This window comes from Pleurodeles waltl, chromosome 6 (genome assembly GCF_031143425.1).
Source record: "Pleurodeles waltl isolate 20211129_DDA chromosome 6, aPleWal1.hap1.20221129, whole genome shotgun sequence".
NCBI classification, from domain to species: Eukaryota; Metazoa; Chordata; class Amphibia; order Caudata; family Salamandridae; genus Pleurodeles; species Pleurodeles waltl.
Genome location: NC_090445.1, coordinates 1,529,782,491 through 1,529,796,795, shown reverse-complemented (window position 1 = coordinate 1,529,796,795; position 14,305 = coordinate 1,529,782,491).

Genomic DNA, 14,305 nt, shown 5'->3' with positions numbered 1-14,305 from the left:
CACCTGTGCAAGTTCTTCTGGAGTTTCGTTTATTGCAGCAATTCTCCTGGAGACACTATGCCACTATTAAAACATGGTAAGGAATATGGTTAAACCAAGCTCATCCACTCCACAACGCCTTATGGCAGTCAATAGATAAGGACCTTCGCTCCATTTATCCAAAATTTCTCTGGTCAGCCTTGTAAGAAACAAATACAACAAACCTATGGAGGTTGAATTACCCTACCCTACTTTTTTCAATACAATAAATAAAGTTTCCAAAATGCATTCATTTATAAATGACAAATACACACTGGCCAGCCGAAGCCATGCCTGAATGGAAATCCAGTTGTACCACAAACTCGAGCCATCAGCGTATCCAAACACAATGTATTCCGTTTATCTAAAAAGAAAACTGACAGCAATCCGATTTGGTATATTGCTATATTTAGCCGACCGACCACTCTAGAAATAATGCGGCCTGAAATTGTGTAGGCTATGTGGAGCAACAAAGAAAGACATTATTCACGTGGTTTGCTTATGCCCTTAATTAAAGACCGCTCACATCCAGATGCTCAAACACATCTTTAACAGCAGGGATATCAGAACTTGCAGAACGGCCATTAAAAAAAGGCACCAATCTTCCGGATCCGCAGATTAACTGTAGTTTGATGAAATATCTGTTTTTTATTAAAAAAAATACTTAAACAAAGTTTTTAGTTTTAGCGCACTAAAGGGCACTGTAGGGAGCGATGCGTGAATGCTTTCACAATGCAGTGTGCCTGTACAAAAGGTCATATGAAGTTAACGCAATTCCCGTAAGTCTTATTCATGTGTTTAAAGTTTTATATTTAAATCCTATCACGAATGGGGTAATATTGCGATGTTTTTTATTAACTGAAAACAATAAATTAGTTACATCTTCTTAAAAAAATAAAAAGGCACCCTTGCACCATGGTGCAAGGTTGGCTTCTTTGCAAGGATCATCGTTTTCGTGTGGGAAGGGACACCTTCCTGCACAAAAACAATCATAAGAGGCATTTTCCTCTTTCTATGTGTGCTGCAGATTGCAGCATACATAGAAAAAGCAAAAACTAGGAGAAATAAAGGTATTTCGCCTAGTTGCGCCGCTTCTTCTGACGAGGCGTAGGCTTTTGACCCATCCATGGTTAACAAAACCTTGTAAATCTGGGAATGCGTCAAAGTCCATGGGTATTGCCTGGGAACACCCACTGCAACACCCACAGAATGCCCCTTTGACGCAAAGTAAGGCAACTCAGTGACTTGCACTGTGTTGCCTTATTCCATATCTACAAGGCCATCAAAAGCCACGCAAAGTAGCTTTGAGTAGCCTTGTAGATATGGGCCTGCAACTTGCACTGCCGGTGCGTTAAAAAAACAATTGTATTTTGTAGGTTTGTGCCGCTTTTGCGTCAAAAAGCAGCGCAAATGCGATGCTAAAAAAGTATATATATGGGCCTTAGTTTACAAGTATAGCATGGCACAAGTTGGACCTGAAGAGCCAGGGAGTCTTAGTGGAGAAGTGTGGCACAATGGTTAGAGCGGCAGACCCTGCTGCACAGATCTGGCCCAGAACCAGGGTTCAATTCCCATCTCGTGGGTCTTGGGCTCAATTCCCTTGGACCAGATAATTCTTGCCTCAGCACCTAATCTAATTAATGGGTCTGACTCTGGGCAATAGCTTGCTTAATCTCCACAACGGCCCTCACAGCGCTTGGATGCCTGGCTTCACCCTGGGGATGTCCAGGAGTGGGCACCTCACAAGGAAAAGCCAGGAGGGGTTTCACAGCGGTATGCGTACAGCGCCTTGAGACCCTAACGGGTGAGTAGTGCGCTATACAAGTGCACAGTTTTACAGTTTACAGTTTTATGTTAGTATGGGTTGGGTTTGTGCAGTCCAGCTTAGTTCATTAGTGACTTCCTAGATTAGGATAGCAAAGGCACCAGCTTCACAAAGACCTAGGGAGACTTTGTATATCGGTGTACCGAGTGTTCCTGTATCAGAGCCAAATCGTTAGACATTATGATCCAGGTAGAGTTAATAATGTAAGGGTTCCTGATCTGGAGTGCACAGGGTGGTACATGAGTATAGCAACTATTCCTGCACCAAAGCAAAGGGTGGTCCTGTAGAGTCAGGGAGACATAGTAGATTAGGCATTCATGACTACAGCAAAGGGCAGAACTGAAGAGTCAGGGTGTCTAGGTACAGTAGTATAGTAAGGGGTCCCACCTCACAGCACAGGATGTAACCAAAGATGCATGGACACTTTCTACGTTAGAACTTTTTCAGCACACCAAGGGGTGGTCGGAAGACTAATGGCAGGCTTTGAACAGTACTAATGTAAGGGTTCTGGGTCACCCGAGGCACAATGATTCAAGGTGAATTAGATCAGTGGCATAACAATGCTTCCAACACCACATCCCAGATTGTAAATTTTATCCAGGGGCCCTGTTATATTCTTTTACCAATGGTTTCACCGTTATAGCAGGGAGGTGGCATGGATGATTCAGGGAGGCTTAGTGCATGAGTATAGCTAAAGGTTGTACTTCACTGCCAGCTGTTGAGTATCATTATCTGGAGAGTCTTAATAAATATTGATGGTTTCTCTTCCTGCCACACAATTGGATGATCCACAAACCCATCCCAACCTATATTTCTATAGTACTTTGCTATTGTGGTTAGTCATTGAAAAAGGGCACCTATGGATAGAGAAGCACAGACTGACAAGCTTGCCCAAGATCGGTGCCAAAATATGGTTGTACTAGACCACCAGTTAACATATAACTAGGTGCTCCATACCTGCAAATCTCATTCATTCCACACTCCACACTTTGGACATTTATGGATTCACTTCCCTCTTATCCATGTCTTTTGACTATAATTACTGACCCTTCCAGTTTCTTTAACTTCCAAACAGGATATTTGTTAGTTTGAACTGATAGGACGCAGATTCACAAATGAATCTTCATGTCCAGTTCAAGACATCAGGATTTTCTGACCTTGCACCTTTGGAGAGCCCTGCGTGGCTATTAGGAACCCCTTCATGTACAGCAATCACTCATAGAAGTCCTCTAAACAGTGCAGGCTGGCTTGGGGTGTGTTTTCCACAGGAACATGTCTAGATATCAGGTTGAACAGAGCCTTAGGCAGTGCTCGGTATTAGTCCAGGGAATGGGCAATGCACAGAACCTTACATCCTGAACGCACCAATATTCTATTGAGGTGCCGGACAGGGTAGCTATTCAAATGCTGGCGTCAAGATCCTTATATCCTCAGTTTGCTGCCGCTCAGCCAACATTCGACTACCAATCAGAATGAATGAACTGTTGGAGGCTATGGTGCCAACCAATCAGATAGTTTTTTCTTTGAAGATCTTCTCACAGGGTAAAAGGTCAGAAGCTAATGTGGACTAGACCTTCTGTGTGTATTTCCGGGTCATACGGAAACTACATATAAGCATGGTATTTCTGCTGTTCCTCATCCGATTCATGTTTTTCTCTCTCCCTTTCTTGTGGAAGATGCTTGGGTTGAACGGTTTGTGGATTGTCCTCAGAAAAGCTGAACAAAAGGAATGAGTTCCCGAGGACCACAGGGTAGACATGCAGAAAGTAGGGGCCAGATGCAGGAAACGGATAGCGACTCGCAAACGGCAAAAATTGCCGTTTGCGACTCGCTAATCGCGTTTCCCTATGCAGAAATGCATATTGCGAGTCGGTACCGACTCGCAATATGCATTTCAGAATCGCAAATAGGAAGGGGTGATCCCTTCCTATTTGCGATTCGGAGTGGTATGCAATACCATTTGCGACCGCTGTCGCAGTTACCATCCACTTCAAGTGGATGGTAACCCACTCGCAAATTGGAAGGGGTCCCCATGGGACCCCTTCCACTTTGTGAATGGACCCACAAATATTTTTTCAGGGTAGGTAGTGGTCCAAGGGACCACTACCTGCCCTGAAAAAAAACCGAAACTAAAGGTTTCGGATTTTTTTTTAAGTGTAGCTCGTTTTCCTTTAAGGAAAACGGGCTACACTTAAAAAAAAAAAAAAACTGCTTTATTTAAAAGCAGTCACGAACATGGAGGTCTGCTGACTACAGCAGGCCTCCATGTTTGCGAGTGCCTAGACTCGCTATGGGGCCGCAATTTGCGACCCACCTCATGAATATTGATGAGGTGGGTCATTGCGACCCCATAGCGAGTCGCAGACGGTGTCTGAGACACCGTTCTGCTTTGGAAATTGCGACTTGCAATTTGCGAGTCGCTCCGACTCGCAAATTGCAAGTTGCAATTCCCAACTTTGCTACATCTGGCCCTAAGTTCCTCCTGGGTCCAAGAACGATCATGGCAACGTGAGCCAAAGCAGAAACCAGAAGAAGTAGATGTCAACTCATCCCCCAACTGCTGATATTGTCATTATAGATACTACGCCCGTCAAACTCTGCAAGTCACTAATCCGAGACAAAAATGTCCTGGCACAAAGTTACTTGTGTCGAAAAAAACTCAGCTCTGAGGCTACTGGCAGTCTGAACAAGTTTAGTAAAAAAAAAACTACTTAATTTGTGAGTCACGATTCGGGTGACAAGAAGATCCCTCCCGCTCTCAATGAGAGTAAATACTAATGCACTCATGTAAGCCAGAGCCAGATACATTTGTATACATGGGCTCCTGGTGTACAGATGGCCCATCATTCATAAGATATTAAAGAAGGAGGCTCTCAACCAGTTCAATGCCACCAGAACACTGGCTGTCAATCACCAGTCGTACACGCAGCACTTACATTGAAGAAAACCTGTTCTCCTCTCTAGATGACAACGGAAGTGTTGCCCTGATAAGTTATCCACTCATAACCTTCTAAGTTGCACACATACCTACCAAGTTACCTTCGTGAGTTGAGTGCCTAATGAAGAGGCCTTTCTAATTTGTATTACTCAGGTTCGAAAAAGAGCTACAGGTCTGTTTGATGTCAGCGCAAATGCCACTAAATTGGGCCAATGAGACTGACTGGTCTTTAAGGTGGTTCTGTGGTTTTGAAGCAGGTGTGCAAAACTGCTTAGCAATCTTAATACCTTTCAAAATCATGTTTAAAAGCTAACTTCGCCTTTCCATGGTGAAAAAGGGTGATGTGTGTATGTAGATGTTTGAACCCGCAGAACTGTCTTAATAGCTACAAAAATAATTTAAGAAGCTGACTTCCCATGTCCCCTGTTGAAAAAAATGTGATGCACGTATATGACTTACACATCAAACTTAGGTGGACACCAGCAAAGCGCTTTACTGAATCGGGTGGTTGCAGTGTTTAGAACAGAATAAAGGCCACGGGTACGACAGCATGGAAGGGTTTACCAGAGGGAAGGTGCCAATGGAAGCCATCGAGGAACAGCAGAGGTACAGTGCGGACGCAGAGCTGCGGGTGGGATCCTGGTGGTTACCTTGCGGTGAAGTGTTCACTGATTTGAAATGACAGCCATGCTGAAAAGAAACTTTCTCTCTCCTACAAAAATATATAACATGATGGATGGGAACCAGCCCAGGCTGGATCGTAGAGGGGAAGGGCACAAGCTGGCTTTGTCACCCTTCATTGAGATGTGGACAGAGAAGAGCCGGCTTTCAACTGCTTTTGGAGGTGTTCTACTTGCATTTCCTGTTTTAAGTATTTCTTTCAATGCTAATGTACAATACATTGTGTTGGGTGATTTTTCTTACTTGATTTCACTCGAGTATATTTCCAGCGTTGGTGTAATATTGGCCAGTTGTCAGCAGAATATGTCTCAGGGTGTAGCTGAAGGTCACCTCAAGGTCTCTATGGTGACTCATTAAAGGAGATTGTTAGCAGCCCACGCAGTCACACCCCTCTGCCCACAGACACTCCACACCCCGCTCACGCCCGCTCACCACGCTCTTGTGGTAGACAAAGAAAGCTGCACCACGTGCACGAGCTGTGTTTCAAAGACACGGAAGCCTGCGTCTGCCGTGTTCTACAGACACAGGGGGCACGGGTCACGTAGGCCATTTGCCCTCTGACTCATATATGCAAATGGTTGGATTTATGAGTCCTAGGTCTTAATATAAGGTGACATTGCCCTTGTAAATCCTTTTACTTGAGTGAAATATTATTCTACAGTGTCATAGCTCTCTGAATTATAACTTGCACTTTTAGGGCACAGCCTTTACAAAAGACATCTTGGGGACCTTCAGAAAGTTAACCTAAGGATGTATTCCGCTCATTGAGTACCTTTGGCTTTGTGGTTTGTCACTCAGACATTCTGGCTTTCCATTTGCTTTAGGATCTCTAGGATCAGTTTGTTCCTCTCCTTGCCTAAGTCGTGTTTTCTGTATCCTTCCACAAATTGTCTTTCTGTTAACCGGCCTTTAAATCTTGTTCTTACCTGTCACATTTACAGTGCATTCAAAGAACAAGGTCAGATGTCAGGTGCTTTCTTCCAAGTGCACTTGTTTACTTTTCTTTCACTCACTTCAAAGAGAGGATTTATGTGACAATCTTGCTGGTTACTGGGGCAGGAAAGAGTTTTTTACTAGGACACAACAAAGCTTCAATGAACTGTGTAAGGATTTCACAATAGATCAGAATTATGAACTCACAAATGAGGCACGTTTTGTTATTTCTGAAGTGTGTTGGAAACAAATACTTTAATGTGATCAAAACGAATCATTAAACCAGGTGATGCATTTTCCACACATTTTCATCTATGCACTGTATAGTTTTATTAGTAAAACTGTTTGTCTGTGCCATTGTAACGGTCATTTTAACTGAAAATGTGTTGTCTGTAATGGCAGTGTGCTACAACACTATGAATAATCCCCTATATGCCACCCCTCTCCACTCTTCAATACTCCACACCACTGCACTCTACTCTGCACCACTCAACTTTACCAGGCACAGATCCTCCATTATTGTGGAGGAGCGTCACCCCCTTCCCCTCCGCCCTCCACCAGCAGCAGCAGCTGCAAACCTTTAACCCCTTTGCTGCCAGGCCTTTTCCCCCCTCATGTGCCAGGCCTTTTTTCGGCTATGTGGGACAGTTTGCACTGAGGCCCTCATAACTTTTTGTCCACATAAGCTACCCACGCCAAATTTGTGTCCTTTTTTCCCAACATCTTAGGGATTCTAAATGTACCCAGAGTTTGTGGGTTCCCCTGAAGGAGATCAAGAAATTAGCCAAAATACAGCAAAAATTTAGTTTTTTTTTAAAAAAGGGAAAAAACAGCTGCAGAAGGCTTGTGTTTTTTCCCCTGAAAATGGCATCAACAAAGGGTTTGATGTGCTAAAATCACCATCTTCCCAGGTTTCAGGAACAGGCAGACTTGAATCAGAAAACTCAATTTTTCAACTTTCACCACAATTTTGGCATTTTACTGGGACATACCCCATTTTTACAATTTGTTGTGCTTTCAGCAGCCTTCCAGTTAGTGACAGAAATGGGTGTGAAGCCAATGCTGGATCCCAGTAGGCTCAACATTTCTGGAAAGTAGACAAAATTCTGAATTCCACAAGGGGTAATTTGTGTAAATCCTACAAGTTTTCCTACAGAAAATAACAGCTGAAATAAAAAAATATTGAAATTGAGGTAAAAAAACCAGCCATTTTTCTCCACGTTTTACTCTGTAACTTTTTACGGCGATGTCAGATTTTTTAAAGCAATATACCGTTACGTCTGCTGGACTCTTCTGGTTGCGGGGATCTATAGAGCTTGTAGGTTCATCAAGAACCCAAGATACCCAAAGCCAATAAATGAGCTGTACCTTGCAATGGGTTTTCATTCCATACCGGGTATCCAGCAATTGGTTTGCTGAAATATAAAGAGTGAAAAATAGGTATCAAGGAAAACTTTGTATTTCCCAAACTGGCAGAAGATAAGGTGTTGAGAAGCAGTGGTTATTTGCACATCTCTGAATTCCGGGGTGCCCATACTAGCATGTGAATTACAGGGAGTTTCTCAAATAGCCATCTTTTTTTACATACTGCCCTACATTTGGAAGGAAAAAATGTAGAGAAAGACAAGGGGCAATAACAATTGTTTTGCTATTCCGTGTTCCCCCAAGTCTTCCGATAAAAATGGTACCTCACTTGCGTGGGTTGGCCTAATGGTCGCGACAGGAAACGCAACATGGACACATCAAATTTTTACACTGAAATCTGACGTGTTTTTTTGCAAAGTCCCTAGCTGTAGAATTTGGTCTCTAGCTCAGCCGGCACCAAGGGACACCTACTAAATCTGTGCATTTGTGAAAACTATACACCTAGGGGAATCCAGGATGGGGTGACTTGTGGGGCTCTCTCCAGGGTCTGTAACCCAGAATCCTTTGCAAATCTCAAAATTTGGCCAAAAAAACACTTTTTACTCACATTTCGGTGACAGAAAGTTCTGGAATCTGGGAAGAGCCACAAATTTCCTTCTACTCAGCGTTCCCCGAAGTCTCCCGATACAAATGGTACCTCACTTGTGTGGGTAGGCCTAGTGCTCACGACAGGAAATGCCCCAAAACACAACATGGACACATCACATTTTCCCAAAGAAAAAAGAGCTGTTTTTTGCAAAGTGCCAAGCTGTGAATTGTGGCCTCTAGCTCAGCCGGCACCTAGGGAAACCTAACAAACCTGTGCATTTTTTAAAACTAGACACCTAGGGGAATCCAGGATAGGGGAACTTGTGGGGATCTTACCAGGTTCTGTTACCCAGAATCCTTTGCAAATCTCAAAATGTGGCCAAGAAAACACTTTTTCCTCACATTTCGGTGACAGAAAGTCCTGGAATGAGAGAGGAGCCACAAATTTCCTTCCACCCAGCATTTTCCCAAGTCTCCCGATAAAAATGGCACCTCATTGGTGTGGGTAGGCCTAGTGCTCGCGAAAGGAAATCCCCTAAAACACTATGTGGATGCATCAAAATTATCTAATACAAAACTACCTGTTTTTACGGGGGCACCTGCGTTTTTGGTCCTGGGCTCAGCAGCCATACAAGGAAACCTACCAAACCCAGACATTTCTGAAACCTAGACACCCGAGGGAGTCCAGGGAGGTGTGACTTAAGTGGATCCCACAGTGTTTTCTTACCCAGAATCCTCAGCAAACCTCAAATTTAGCTGAAAGATCTAATTTTTCCCACATTTCTGTGTGGAATCACCTCACCGGGAAAAATTTCCTACCACCCAACGTTCCCCTCGGTCTCCCGGTATAAACAATACCTCACTTGTGTAGGTGGGCCAAGTGCCTGTGACAGGAAAGAGCCAAAAACATGTAGAAATTGAGAGGGAACCAAAGCGGGTCCAAAAGAGCAGTTTGAAAAAAAAAATTTAGGCTGACAAGTGGGGAAGAATTTTTATTAGTATAGATGAGACAAGGCTGGGTGGTAGGAATTTTGTGGATTCCTGCAGATTCCAGAAGGTTCCATCACAAAAATGTGGAAAAAATGTGTGATTTCCAGCAAAGTTGGAGGTTTGCAGGGCATTGTGGGTAAGAAAATAGTGCGGGGTGCATGTGAAGCACATCACCCTTCACTCACCCAGATGTTTAGTTTTCAGATGTGTCTAGGTCTTGTGGATTTTTCTACATGGCAGCGTCCCAAAGTCCAAAAAGTGCAGCCCTCGCCATTCGAAGTGGGACGATTTTGAGAGTTAGACAAGTTCTCATGGCCCAAATGTAAAACAAAAACCAAAAATATTCAAAATGTCCTCTTGATTGCCATGGGATAAGATATTTTAGTGTGCAGGGGGAAAGCTGAAAGACTGTTACCCCCTTCAGTTGGTAGCCAACACCACACTATTTTAAAAAAAATGTCCTGGCATGTAGTAGACTTTCTGCCCCCGGGGTGTGGATTGGGGTTAATTGCCCCATCTGCCCACTGGTGGGCAGAATAACTTTGGCCCCATTTATTAGGGGTGGGGGTATGGCCATAATCCCACCCTCTTATTCTGAAAGGAAAATCTTCCCTGGTCTCTGGGGAGTTTTCTGCCCCCCTTGGGGGCTGATGGGCCTTCCAAAAATAGGCCGATCTTGATGTGCCTAAGGGGTGGCTCCCCTTGCGTGAAATTGACGCAAAAAATAAATATCTGTGGTGTCTAGTGGTTTCTGCCCCCGTTGGGGGCAGATTGGCCTAATAAAAATAGGCCGATATGCCCCCAAGGGGCAGAATTGGCCTAAATACAATTTGCCCCCAGGGGAGTGACCCTTGCCTAAGGGGTCGCTCCACAGATATAAAAAAATAAAGTAAACAAAAACAATGTATATCCCTGGTGTCCAGGCTTTTCTGCCCCCCTGCGGGCAGATCGGCCTAATTATAATAGGCCGATCTGCCCCCAGGTGGGGCAGAAAAGGCCTAAAAATATTTAGCTCCCCTCATTCAATAATATTTAAAAAAAAACTGGTGTCTAGGTGTCTTTCAAGCGCTTCCCCCCGAGGGCCCCTACGTGGACGTAATGGTTACGTCCTGGGCACCCGAATGGTGTTGTCCAGGATGTAACCGTTACGTCCAGGGCACCAACGGGTTAACAATAAAACAATAATAAAATATTTTTATTATTGTTTTATTGTTAAAGGGGCGGGGCCATGGGGTATGACAGGGATGGTGGGGGAGTGCACAGCACTCCCCTCAGTGCGCATGTGTGTTTAGCTGGCCCACTCAGGCCAGCCAAACACACTTGTGCACTAAGTTCTCTCCAACCTAGCACTGTATTGCCGGGTTGGAGAGTGCAGGCAGAGGCTCCCAGTCTGCCTCAGAGCGCCATGCCAGGGCGCTGCGGCCAATCCAAACACTGCTTTCATGTTGCCAGCAGCATGAGAGCAGCGTTCGGATTGGCAACAGGGCAGGATGGGAGCCTGTGCCTGCAGTGGAGGCTGAAGAGCGGCCCGGCGGCAGCGGGGAATCAGTAAGTGTTTTTTTTAATTTATTTATTTTTTCTCTCTTCCCTCAATCCCCCGTCATGTGCCGCCCACTGCTTTTTCACGCTGCGAGCCGCTCCAGCACTTTATACCACTCCTGCCACTGAACTCTAAACCAATCTACGCCACTGCACTCTACGCCATTTCACTCTACGTCTCTCTACTCTACCGTGTACCGCTGTACTCTATGTCAATGCACTCTTCACCACTCTACTCTACACCACCGCACTCTCTGCCAAAGACTCGTACACCACTCCAATCTAGGCCACAGCAATCTACTCTGCACAACTCTTCTCTATTCCATTGCACTCTATGCCACTCTGCAACACTGCAGTCTACGCCTCTGCACTAGATACAAATACACTCTACGCCAATGCACTTTACTCTGTAAACACTCAATTGTATGCCACTGCACTCTATGGCAATCCAATGTATACCAGTCTAATCTGCTCTGCACCTCTGCACTCTATGCCACTTCACTCTACACCACTTTACCCTGTGCCATTACATTCTATGCCACTCTAATCAACATCACTGTAACCTGCACCACTCCACTCTACGCCACTTCACTCTACTCTGAAACAATCTACTCTATGCCACTGCGCTCTACACTACTATGCAACACTCCACTCTATGCCACTGCACTCTACACCAATGCACTCTACACAACTGCACTCTGTCACTGTACTATACAGCACTGCACTTTACTCAGCATCACTGTACTCTGTGCCACTGTTCTCTACGCCACTCTACTCTTCATCACTGCTCTCTGACACTCTACTCTGCAACAACACACTCTCTGACACTGAACTCCATGCCACTCAACTCTGCACTATTCCACTCTACACCTCTACACTCTATGCCACTGCACTCTATGGCACTCTACTCTGCACCACTGCTCTCTGCATCACTCAGCTCTATGCCACTCCACTGTGCACCACTCTATGCCACTGCACTCTACGCCACAGCACCCTACACCACTCTACTCTGCGCCACTATACTCTGTGCCACTCTACTCTGTGCCACTCCACTCTGCACCACAGCACTCTACTATGTACCACTCTAATCTATGTCACTGCATTCTATGACATTGCATTGTATGCCACTGAACTCAATGCCACTGATCTCTATGCACTATACTCTGCAACACTCTATGCCACTGCACTGTACACCAGTCTACTCTACTCTGTGCCACTCCAGTGTATGCCACTCTATGCAACTCCACACTGCCACTCCAATACATTACACTCTCACTTCACTCTACAACACTCTTTGCCATTCTACTCTATGACACTCCACACTACTCTCTTCTATGCCACTAGCATTTAGCTATGCCGAACAGCAGCCACGCTGGTGAACAACATGGCTAAAACACATTGGCAAAGCCAATAACTCTTGCACTGATGAGACCTTTTGCCTTTGCCAGTGCTTGTTGAGCTCTGCCCCTTTAAGGACTCATAACTCATATATATTAATGAGACAGGAGTTCTTGTGACTCCCTGCAAATGGCATTTTGAAATGCAACTGATTAGTTCATTAGTAGCAGTACAACATAAGGTGGGATTACAAACCATTAGGTAAGAAAAACGCCTACTGTTGTTGGATCCCCCTTTAAAAACTGAGGATTATGCACTCCAGTTGAATGTTACTGTAACTAACACAACAAACTGGCTGATCTACTCACTTAGTCACATTTACAAACAATATAATTGAAACAAATACCTGGTCAGTTTGTTATGCCATATTTCACATATAACAAATTGAAATGTCTACTATCCCAAACAACCTATAGCCAGGGCCTCTGTTATGCAATTCTCCAGCAGTGGCTTTTTATCATATAATTATGGATTGGCCTCACTTGCCACATAATCCATTATCTGTTGCATAATCAGCAGATTTTAACAAAGGCAAATTGTTTCTAGCTAAAAACGGATCAAAAGTTACTAAAAACATGGTGGCGTTTATGCGCAGTGGAGGGCTCTTCACAAAGGTTAAATGGTCATCTTTCAGTTGCCTATTTCAACATTTGGTTGTTAACCTGGTACTAATGAGGTGAAATCTTTGCTCAGATAGTAGTACCATTTGTAAAAATGTAAATAAAAATAGTGAATACGTTTAAAAAATGGGCTGCATTATGTATAATTTGCTTTTCTTGCTGCATAATGTAGTCAACCTTGCTACATATTTTGGTGCTTCCTGCCGCATAATTCCAGTGCCTCTGCCTATTGTTTTAGGGCGGCTGCAACTTTTTTGATGGGTAAGCAAGAGAGAGAGAAAACAAACTTTCACATTTGGTAGTGGCAAGACAAGTGATGAGCCGGAAGTGTCGATCTGCCTGAGACTGAGCAGTGACTAGCAGTGTAGAAAGCTTTCTTCAGTGTGGGGTACATGAAATATGCTGCTGAGCATTGTGGAGAACCAAACATTACATATGGCATAAATTACCACTGAGGTACTTTTTAAGAATATTGAAAGTCACCAAAGTGCTCAGTGGCCATATACAGCAAAGAGCCTGAAAGCCATGGGCATGGAGCTTGTAGGTGACTAGCATTATCGTTATAATGTTCGGGAGGGGTAATTTTATTCCTTGTAATACATGGCCACACCATTACCCAACTCACAAAACACAAGTCTTATGTTTTGCTCTTGCATTTGAAAGAGATAGAATGTTTGTTAACATGAAGAATACAATTAGAATCTCCAGTGCAAAATTAAAGTCTCTAAAATAGTCTGTCTTTCCAGTAATTACCTAAAGTGTGGACAAATAAACATGTTGCCATAAATATCTCCCCTTCTGCTTATCACTGAACAGAGCAGAGCAGAAGAAAATTCCACATTTCCTTTTCATTTTTTAAAGTGCATCTTTAATTATGCTCTGTGACCTGCCATTCCCCTTGGTTGCTGGCTCTGACAGAAGGCATCGTGACATTAGAACTCAGCTCCAATAACTTCTTGAAGTTGATGGGAAGAAGTAATTTCTTTATTATAACTGATTAGGGACGTCATAAGTCACCTGAAAAAAGGAAATTAGTGAATGACTTTTATACAAAGATTGCAAGCTTGCATATATTATATGGAAAGAAAAACACATACTAAAAAAATACCACAGTAAAATGTGAAAATGAAGAAATGTGAAAATGACACTGTAAACGGTATTAATGGGAAAAGTAACGAAAACTGAAACTTTTAAATGATTAGTATTATAAAAAGTAGCAAAATAATTGCAAATGAGGAGAGTCATACTTAGGATAATGATTATACGTAGGATCAGGTGTAGACAAACGTGTAATGGTAAAGGCAGGTGTTGTGATAAAGGCAGTAGGTGTATAGGGCAGAGTAGAAATAGTAAGAGAATGAGGGTTTATGGAACCCAAAATAGCCCAATGAGGTAAAGGGTGGCTGCAGA